We start from the raw sequence: 11104 nt of genomic DNA on the forward strand, positions 1-11104 counted from the left end.
TGAATTGGGGCTCACTTTGTTAGCATTGGCATTGAATTTCCTATAGGATGCTGTGAAAGGTGCCTTAGTCCAGTCAGTCTTCACACGCCCACCTTGAGTTGCCCAGTCATCCGCGTTCCACAAGCTGGCATAAACCCTCATTGGTTGGCTCTTGGGAAAGGGGACCCCAGAAGCCTCGTGGTTATTGAACACCCTTACTGGTATGTTATCTATCAAGAAACTGAAGCAAATGAATTTATTATAAGATAAGTATTCCATGTAATTAGTATACAAAAGATCAACATGAAGAAAAATAAGAACCATCAATATGTATTTGTATGAGAGGCTTACATGATTCTTTGGGAGTTCCATACTATGGTGTACGAGTGGAAGGCTGCGGTAGGGTCGAACCATAGGTGGAACTGTTGTTCTTTATCTCCTTTCCCTTGTGCATACACATTTGTGTGGATTGTGTAAGGGTTTCCAGTTGAGTTGCCAAGGAATTCAAAGTCGATCTCGTCATGTCCCGCGCCTTGTGATGACAACTGTTGTAGTTCAATTCAAAGGCATGGTATTGGTTAGACTTTGCAAATTAATTAAGGTGGCATGTAAAAAAAAATATAAAATTAGTACTCACATAGAACGTGGTGACAGTGCCAGCAGAGTTGCCAGGTACAAGTTTAAGTTGCATGTCGAACCTCCCAAAGAGATACTCCTTCTTGGACTGGAAACCAGCGCCGGAGTACTGATCAAGTGAAAGCGAAAGATCCTGACCGCCGTTGAGAATTTTAGCATGTTCACCACCAAAAGTGATGTCCATTTCATCATAAAAACTGCCCGCTGATGCGGCTACTATTAAACATGAAAGTGCAAGAGCGATTGCACAAGCTTTCGAGTTTGAATAACATGATTTTGCCATTGTTGTTTTCTAGGAAATAGATATAGATGTGATGGAAAAGTTTTGTGGGGAAACGATAGTTTATATAGGTGTGGTTGGATTGACACTTTGCAAGAGGAAACATGCTGGTTGTCGGAGAAGGCAGCAAAGGTTGTGTTTGCGCGTTGTACAGCTAATGTTATTCTTTTTTTGGTATGAAAGGCATCTGCTACTTTTGTCTCCATACGCGTGCCAGTAACATTACTATATTAAATTAGTCAATTTGAAAAGGTTTATTTTGTGTACATTCCACATCCTTAGCTCGTTGTTTTAGTTTTAGCTTCCATTTGTCATTTTTTCTTATTTAATTAAAGTCGGGAATTCAAATGTATATTAAGTAAAAAAGTGTTACATTAAAAGCCAGACTAAAATTGTCATTTTTCATAATATATATTCTTTATCCAAACAAACAATTATTTACATTTTAAAAGCTCAAAAAGGCTTTTGTACTATTTATCATTATTCAAATTAGTAAATTGTCAAAAACCCTATGATACTTACTTTTCAATTTTACTTCAATAAAAATGTACAATTTGTGCATGAATATCAGCTATCTGTCCAGGTTTTATTGGATCCACTGGCCACGTGCTGCCACCGAAGAGAGGCCGTGTCTTTAAAAGTGATCTCGGCACATATTTAAACTCTTTGTGAGGTTGCCATGAATGAGAGACAACGTGTTTCGTCGAAATCTGCCGCCCGCCGTACCAATGTTTCAGCAGTGGCTACCTGTTAGAATATTACAATGCTACTTAAAATTTATATTCTTTACTTGTAGAGAAATTTTAATCTGGTCAAGATGTTGAACTGAATATCCAATACCACTTGTTGGATTGATTTTTACCAGAACCCTATTCAATTATTTGATATATTAGTTAACTAGGTTAAAAACCCGTGTGTTACACGGGCTGGAAAATTAAAATTATATAATTAAGAAAAACGTATATGTTTGTTATGATTGTAATAACATATATTACATGTAATAACGAAAGAGTGGAAATTTACGTTTGTTATTTAAAAAGCTCTGAAAAACTTATTCTTTATCAACCAAAAAAAACCTACTATACTATCATTAATAAACCAAAAGAGTTCAAGTCACATCTCATCAACACGCTAATTTCCATTAAATACAAATACTCCAAGAACTAACATATACTCATTCATCACAAACTCTACATGTACTACTTAAAGATTAGGGACTTGCTCCATTACTATGGAGTGGAACCAATTTATAGGAAAACTATCATAACTATTATATAAAACTAAGAAATTTCTCTTCACATTTTGGAAGGATATTATTCTTTTTTTGATTTTTCTCTTGCAATTTGATTTTTCTCTTGCGATGATACTGTATCTCATTAATACCAACCTCATATTAGCTGCTTCTTCTTTTTAAGTTGTTCTTTGCCCTTTTAATACAGCTATCATTTGCGCATTTACTTGATTATCCTTTTATACCCTTTTGAATTTACCCTTATGCTGTTGGAATTATATTTTGCACTTTGCATGCCCATTTGTTACATTTTCCAAATATAAATGCACAATATAAGATCTTACTTTCAAAGTCTTTGAATTCATTTTAGCTGTGATTCTATATAATAGCTTAAAGACCAATATAAACTGTTTTGAAAATGATCCCAACTAATTAAAACTGGCCCATTTTGCCCCTAGCCAAATGGACAATTTTTTTAAAAATCACTCGATCTCGCACACTTTGTCTAGCTTAGTAGAATTAGGATAAAAAAACATTGCTCTATTAAGAAAGATTTCACATATAAACTTGTGGTGCTCTCGTGATGCAGTCAGTAATACAAAACCTATGGATTCATAATTTGAACAAAAGATCCATTATTTACGTCTCAACAAAAATAAATTGAAACCTTATAATTTAATTCTTATAATAAGGTTGGGTTCGGGTCAAAACCAGTTATGATCAGAATACGCTTGGGAAAAACGGGTTGTTTTAAAAATGTATCAAATGTATCAAATAAGGCTGGTACCGTCGTTAACATTTCAGGTGGGGCGGTTGTTTATTGATAATTACTTTCTAAAAGAATATTCATTGATCTTTGACCATCATCGTCTACACATTAAAAGTATGCAAATAATATACATTGAATTATAGCCTTACAGGTGAGCATTAAAACTATTCAAACACACATATCTACCAAACATGATTTAGGTATAAAACCCTAATTGCAATACGAAATAATACCAAAACAAACACAAATTTAGGTGTAAGAACCCTAACTACAATAGTCAATACGAAGATACACATTGATGAAGATGAAAGGTTTACAAAAACCCTGCTTGCATACAAATTAATCAATTAATTATGACCATGTAAATTTATCTAGATGATAATGAGTAAATAAGGTACTTTGTAGCTTTAATTGAAGAATTAATCTTCTAACTAAGAATTAATTTCAAAAACAATAAAAAATCTTAAAACTTAAGGAAGTTTGTTATTAAAAAATTACTCATGAGTAAATCAAGGAAGCTAATTGCCAGGAGGGTCGAATAAGATGGTTCAATTGAAGTGCCACTTGGCATAAAAATAGACCAATTAGATGCCATGTGGCACAATTACTATTTTTGTTTATTATAATAGTAGATTTGATTAGTAGTGGAAGTCTATTTATCACCTAGTCAAGAACAACCAACTTGATTCAAAAACAACACAATGAACACAAAGAAAAATCTTAGAGTTGCCAAATTCGATAAACTTTGCGATGAGTACATAATTTGGGTACATGGTTACATTTAATACACAGTGTGATTTCCAAGCTATAAGGTTATTTGTAATGGGGGCGGTGTTACATCTTTTTGTCGCCCCTTCTCGCCCCTCCATTTGCCGCCCGGTATGCATAGCCTAACTTTCTAAGAGATCTAAAATAATTTCTAAATAGAATCCAAAGATTGCATTTGATATACACAAGTAGAGAGCCCTCATCATATCTTCATCTTGATTATCTTCCCTTGTTTGTCATATCATTCAACTTTCTCACTGAATCAAAACGATAATTATCATAGGTTTGTGGGAAAGATTTAATAGATCGGGACAACTCAGGCATGTTAATAAGTATGATTTTCTTTTAAAATGAACTGTTTTAAAACTCATTCTAATTAAATGAGTTATTTTATAGGATTGCTTGTTTGTGCTTGAACGTTTGGGTTTGTTGGCTAGTCACGGACTTCTTCCAGCATGGCCTCGGCGGGAAGAATTGCGCGAACATACCTAGATGATTTTGCACAGGAAAAGCATTGTTGGTTACAAGCTGTTGTCGCTCGCCAAATTAGTCCAAGGCGGGATGAAACCCATGGATCCAGATCATAAACAAGATGGATTGGCATGTCTTGTGCGACACATGGTATCAAAAGAATGCATCAGGACACTAGGGACCGAATTCAATGGTTTGATTAAACCACAATGACCAACCGTGTAAACGACTCTAAACTATTTTTATCCTAAATAAGAAATATAACAATTTTTACGTAATATAAAGTTAAAAAAAAATTCCGGACAATTTTTCGGTATGAGAAAAGTGACAAATAGAAGCTAAAACTAAAATAACGAGCAAAGGGTGTGGACATAATATAAGTTTTTCAAATTGACTAATTTAATATAGTAATGTTTCTGGCACGCGTATGGAGACAAAGCTAACAGATGCACTTCATACCAAAAAAAGAATTAACATTAGCTGTACAACGCGCAAACACAACTTTATCTTCCTTCTCCGACAACCAGTGTCACACCCCGATCAAAGGCGGAACATGCCGGAGCGTAACGTATTGATTGGACAGTAGCTCGAAAGACACTAATTAAAGTGACAATAATTATTTAATTCATTAATATCAAAACAAGTACACAAATTCAATAAACAGAACAATTACATCATATTTATTGTTTAAATAAATAACCTATGGTAAAACAAATATCTTCAATCTTGATCAATGTAAATTACTTGTACCTGTAGCATGTATAAAAATAGAGTTTGTCAACACGAATGTTGGGTGAAAATACATAAGTTTTAGTGGAGATACATATATAAATAAAAACCACAATTCATTTGTAAATGATGAGTATTACTATTTCTATGAAAATGTAAACAACTAAATAGATGTGGATCCGTTCTTATTGATACGAAATCAATGTACTTGGGTAAATGTATGATCATACTAGATGAGGATAGATGAGGATGAGATACCAACCACCAAGCATAAAATAAACAATTAAGCACATAGAGCATTATCATAGAGCATGCAATAATCACACATAAACATATATTGAATTGTGTTTTTGAATAGATGTGGACATAAAAATGAGTAATTTAAATAGGGTATACATGCCACCCCCAAAATTGTAAAGCGGTAAAAAGGGGGATATGTAAACTCACCTTGACGAGTGGATTAAAGAAGATGGGATGACGCTAAAAAAATTAAGATAAAATCGCCAAGCTCCTCGGGAAACGTGAACGAAGGTTCCTAGTTGTTAACGATAATACTAATTAATAAAAAATAATAATAAGTAATTATATAACACGACTTATGACGGTTTTAGGATTCGATATGGTTGTGTGAAACATTAAAACATTAATAGCTACACTTTCGTTAATTATAAGGGTTATTATTATATTTATATTTGTTGTTGACCTGTTATTATTATTATTCATATTTATATTATTATTATTAGTATTAGTATTATTATTGATTTTAATAAATAAAATAAGTATTAAATACAATAATATATTGACGGAAAGATACGATATAAAAATAGTTTGAGCGTTGGTAAGATAACAACACGTCTCATTTAAGAGATCGATAAAAAAAAAGAATTTATTGTTATTTTACAATATATATCTATATATATGTATGATGCATGGTTAGAAAAAGTCCAATGACACGAAAAACATTAAACCCGGAGTTCGTTTCTTGAAGAAAATGCATATTTAAGTATATAAGCATGTATTAATATCAAAATTTTTGATTAAAAGTAAACAATAATAATAATAATAATAATAATAATAACAATAATAATATCAAAACCGGGCCTGGAGGATTCGAACCTGCGCCCCAGACCGGTTTAATACTTTGAGAAATCACACGCTGACCATCAGGCCAGCGCGCTAGTTTGTTCTATCAAGGAAACTTTAAATATAATCCCATTAAGCGCAGTTTATGTTCCTCCCCAAATTCAAAGCCCTAGAATTTAAATCCGTATAATTGATTATCGTTGATTCAAATTGAGTTAGGGTTATCAATTGTTGACTAAAAACGACCTAACTACATAGATTAATTACCAGAAATGATGATGGATTAAGGGAGATCGATGAACAAGGGTTTGCGGCTCAAGCTTGAGGTTGATGAGGGTCGGGACGGCTTCAACTGATGGAATTGACTTAGGGTTTATGGTTGCGAGGTAATGAGGGATGTGTGGGCAAGTTTAATTGTAATATGATCGAGTTTATATAGTGTTTTAAGGATGGCTAAGCCGCGGTTCGTTATTAACGAGTCATAGTTGTCACTGGCTGTCAATTAGTTCACAATTTCCATAATTAGAGTGTCGGTGGAACGCGCTAAGGATCAAAGAATGATTTGGTGAAATCAATTTCGTGATTTAGGCCGAGAATTGAGGGCCAAGAATGAGGGAGGCGTCGGTGGTGATAGGAGGTAATAAGAAGAAGATGGTTTGTTTGATGGTTTTGCAAAATAGCCCTTACACTTAGGTGGTTGGTGTAAATGTGGGTAAAATATATCTAAGGGGTGGATTTTGTACAATCTTATAACTAAAATCAAATAAATAAATAATAATAATAAAAGAATTTAAACGAGTCGGGTTTTCGGGTCCAAAAATTGACGAATGTTACAACCAGCATGCTTCCACTTGCAAATTCTCGATCTAACCTCATCTATATAAACTATCATTTCCCCACAAATCTTGGTCATCTCATATCTCTCTCTCTCAGAATACAACTATGGCACAATCAAATTATTCAAACTCTAAAGCTTGCGCAATCGCTCTTACAATTTCATGTCTAATAGTAATCGCGTCCGCAGGTAGTTTTTATGATGACATGGATATTACTTTTGGTGGTGAACGTGCGAAAATTCTCAATGGCGGTCAAGATCTCTCACTTTCACTCGATCAGTACTCTGGCTCTGGTTTCCAGTCCAAGAACGAGTATCTCTTTGGTAGGTTTGACATGCAACTCAAACTTGTACCTGGCAACTCTGCCGGCACCGTCACCACGTTCTATGTGAGTACTATTTCATACTTATTCTATACATTTGTCCACCTAAATTAATTACAAAGTCTAACCAACACCATGCCTTTGTATTCAATCACATCAGTTGTCATCACAAGGCGCGGGACATGACGAAATCGACTTTGAATTCTTGGGCAACTCATCTGGAAACCCTTACACAATCCACACAAATGTGTATGCACAAGGGAAAGGAGATAAAGAACAACAGTTCCACCTATGGTTCGACCCTACGGCAGCCTTCCACACATACACCATCGTATGGAACTCCCAAAGAATCATGTAAGCCTCTCATACAAATTCATATTGATGGTTCTTATTTTTCTTCATGTTGATTATTTGTACATTAATTACATGGAATACTGATCTTATAATAAATCCTTTTGCTTCAGTTTCTTGATAGATAACATACCAGTAAGGGTGTTCAATAACCATGAGGCTTCTGGGTCCCCTGTCCCAAGAGCCAACCAATGAGGGTGTATTCCAGCTTGTGGAACGCGGATGACTGGGCAACCCAAGGTGGGCGTGTGAAGACTGACTGGACTAAGGCCCCTTTCATAGCATCCTATAGGAAATTCAATGTCAATGCCAACAAAGTGAGCCCCAATTCAAAGTCAACAACTTCTGAAAATGACAACCAGGCATGGAGTACACAAGGACTTGATGCCGCAGGGCGAAACATGATTCGGTGGGTGCAAAGCAAGCACATGATCTACAACTACTGCAACGACCGCACCCGGTTTCCCAATGGTATTCCTGTTGAATGCACACGGAACAGATTCCTCTAGAGACTTCTATAAATACATTGTTATCGTTTTTTGAACTTAGAAAATTCTTTATTTTTTTATTCATTTTACACCGTACAAAGAGATTATTGAAAATTACAAGGGCATTTACTAAACCACTACGTCTTTTATGGGTGAATCTCAATAGTTGTCATTTCATTCTTGAATCTCATAACTTGGTATTCTTAGCAATCAAACGAATAGGCAAAGTAAAAATGGCAATACACATGTTAGAAGACTTCCAGATCACCATTATCACTCAAGCAACATTGTTGCAACATTTAATGTTCTATATCAGTGTTGGTACCTATGTGATATGTTTGGAAAAAAAATTCAAAATGGGAAAATTAAAGGTAGACGAGTGGTTTAGTTTGGATTTTTAGGTCTTTCGTCATTTTAAATGTTTCACACCCCGACTTCGGGCCTAAACGTGTGATCAATAGTTGATATCTGCTTTATAAATATATCAGAGTTGCGGTTATTTAACGGAAGTCTTTACTTTATATTAAAATATTAACATATATTTTGAAACATTAATTTATTTGTAAACCTTTATTTATAATAATAAAATATTCAATTTATTTGAAAAGCTTCTAGGATAATAAATATCCAAGTGAATAATTTATAAACCTTGTTTAAATATTGTTTGCAATATTTTAATAATTAAAAACTGAGTCATCTCTACCTTGTGTGCATCTAACTCCATGAATGACTATAATTCCTTGCTACATGTGCTAACTTTATTTACTAAAATGTTGGGAAAAATACGTCAACGATATGTGGTGAATCGTTGACTCTAAAAACATTTCATAAACTTTTCTTTGACTGACAAGATAGTTTTCTTGAACAATCTCAGCAGAAACGTCTCTTATTTCTGGGATTTGTGCCACTGCCATACACACAATTACGGTTCTCTGGGAACTGACGTTCATTGCAGAACTTTTATTATGATCTCTAGTCTGTGGCCACGTAGCCTTTATTGAAAGACTAGACAAATTATGTTTGGATCCAGACACATGTGTACTCGGTCTGATTTGCTTTTATTTTCTATCTTGTAAAAGTAGGAATCACGTAATCCCTGAAATATTTGGCTGACTTTGTTTAAGATAAACAACTCGTTTATCTTGACTGATTGAAAATGTTTAACGTATTCACCTGCGATTGTCTGTTCTGAATGATGTGGTGATATCGTTTGAAAACCTTTATGAATGATTGATGATTAACCTGTAATAAAATAGGTCTATATAAATACCCGTATCATCTCTTAATCTGGCTACAGACCCTTTGTCTGGTTTTAAAAGCTTTAAATATTGATTGATAATTTGTTTGAATAAAATATTTTGGACATGAATTCCTTCTCTCTATTTGCTAATCATATGCTATGTTTCTTCTTCAAGAAGAAATGTCTATGATACGTTTTTTCTTCAAGAAGAAACGTCATTTGTCTATAACCTTGATATATAAAATCTTATGTTTCTTAATCATAAAGAAACACTATTTTTTACTATACCTCTTATAGGTAAAAGCTTATCTTTCTTAATCATGAAGAAATAATATTTTAACTATATTCTCATGTGTATAAAATTCTATATTTCTTAACTTTAAAGAAACATTATTTTAACTTAACCTTAGTATTTATATTTCTTGATCAAGGTCTAGGCTATACCCCTGACAAGGGTCTAAGCCTTTAAATATAATAATAAAATATTAACTTAGACAGAACCCCTGCCATACACGGGTATTTGGAGTTTACACGCCTAAACTTGTACGGGAACTTAAATTGTCTGAAATTCGGGGCATAACATGCACTTCAATGTTCGACACGCAGAACGAGGTGCGCCGGTCGTCGGTACTTGTCGGCACGTACTTTGAGGCAAGTCGGTTTACGAGAATATAATTACCAGGTCAAGGGCACGAAAACCGAGATAGAGAGAAAGTAATTCTAGAGAGAGAAAGGTTTTGGTGTGAGTTGTGAAGTGTCGTGAACCCCTCTATTTATAGCTAATTTTGGGTCATATCGCGATAAGCGATGGACCCTTCCCTTAAGCCGTCGCGTATTGCGATGGCGGGAGAGAAACATGTGGCTGATGACTCAGCCCTAGCGTCTGCCACGTGTAACTCGGATGCGACACGTGTCGCTGAGTCATAACGGACCATCGCGTATCGCGATGGGTTCGTGGATATAATTTTTCATTTTTAGTCTCTTGTCTTTTGTAGCTTGTCACGTCTTGGTCTTGTATTCACTTTCCAGAAACATTAAGGCAGCTCTCAAGCGGCTCGCAAAGATGCGAGCGTGCGAAGTGTGCCATCAAAGCTACACATTGCGCCTGCCGCCTTCGCCATCACCATCATCCTTGTACTCGTCCTCGCCCAAGCTCGAGCCCGTGCCGGTGTGCGTCGGGTTCTCCGCACCCTGTGCTAGGACCACTTGGTGCATGCTTGGCATAAAAGAATATTACTATGGAAACTTATCTATTTATAAAGAGCTTCCAAATCTGTCTCGCTTTTCATGTGGGATGGATTTTAACTTCCTTATTTATACCCAAGTGGAATGCTTCCATGTAACATCTCGTTTTCTCGTGTCGGTTAATAAAATACAAATATGAGTTATTATGAGTCGGGCTAGTGTTGGGTTAAATAGATATGGGTTATGGACTTGGACTAAAAAGAAAGGAAGAAAAGACCATGGGCTTGAGCCCATGACCCATAGTATATAAACCAACCTTATGCATTAATCCATTTATTTCCACTAACTCTATACACCATCAAAAAACACCCACTTAGATCTCTCTCATCCTACTTTCTCTCCCTATCCGAAATCACCAAGAGAAACCGAGCATCAACCCGAGGTAAGGATAGTATGATATTGTATAGATCCAAACCCGCTAGATTTAGTCGCGAAACAACGAGCGGACACCCTTAAACCGTTAGAGTCACTAGATCCGGGTGGAATCGGGTATAAACCGATCAAAAGATGAGCTTAGGGGTCATCTTAGCTTAGATCTAGATCGAACGGGACGAAAAATGGTGGAAAACAAGCGAGATCACGCTTTTTCGCGCGAGATCCCGGTTTTTCGGCGAAGGCGGCGCCGGAAAGTAGGTACGAGGTTCAGAGAATGTTTCTGACATTCTGTGACCTAACC

General features: G+C 35.4%; 2 pseudogenes across 2 annotated transcripts; one reads left to right on the top strand and one right to left on the bottom strand.

Annotated features, from left to right (window-relative positions):
* Positions 1 to 6: 6 nt before the first annotated feature.
* Positions 7 to 913, bottom strand: LOC143583096 (xyloglucan endotransglucosylase/hydrolase protein 15 pseudogene; annotated as a pseudogene). The gene is made up of 3 exons (XR_013144096.1): positions 617 to 913; positions 331 to 524; positions 7 to 220 (listed from the first exon to the last, which is right to left on the bottom strand). The product of XR_013144096.1 is annotated as a xyloglucan endotransglucosylase/hydrolase protein 15 pseudogene (transcript).
* A 5944-nt stretch (positions 914 to 6857) lies between these two features.
* On the top strand, positions 6858 to 8077 carry LOC143583094 (xyloglucan endotransglucosylase/hydrolase 2-like; annotated as a pseudogene). Its single transcript, XR_013144095.1, has 3 exons — positions 6858 to 7170; positions 7265 to 7458; positions 7569 to 8077. The product of XR_013144095.1 is annotated as a xyloglucan endotransglucosylase/hydrolase 2-like (transcript).
* Positions 8078 to 11104: the final 3027 nt, after the last annotated feature.

The sequence above is a fragment of the Bidens hawaiensis genome, unplaced genomic scaffold (genome assembly GCF_021521415.1).
Source record: "Bidens hawaiensis isolate Kalapana, Puna unplaced genomic scaffold, B.hawaiensis_p1.1 tig00032121_1, whole genome shotgun sequence".
Taxonomy (NCBI): Eukaryota; Viridiplantae; Streptophyta; class Magnoliopsida; order Asterales; family Asteraceae; genus Bidens; species Bidens hawaiensis.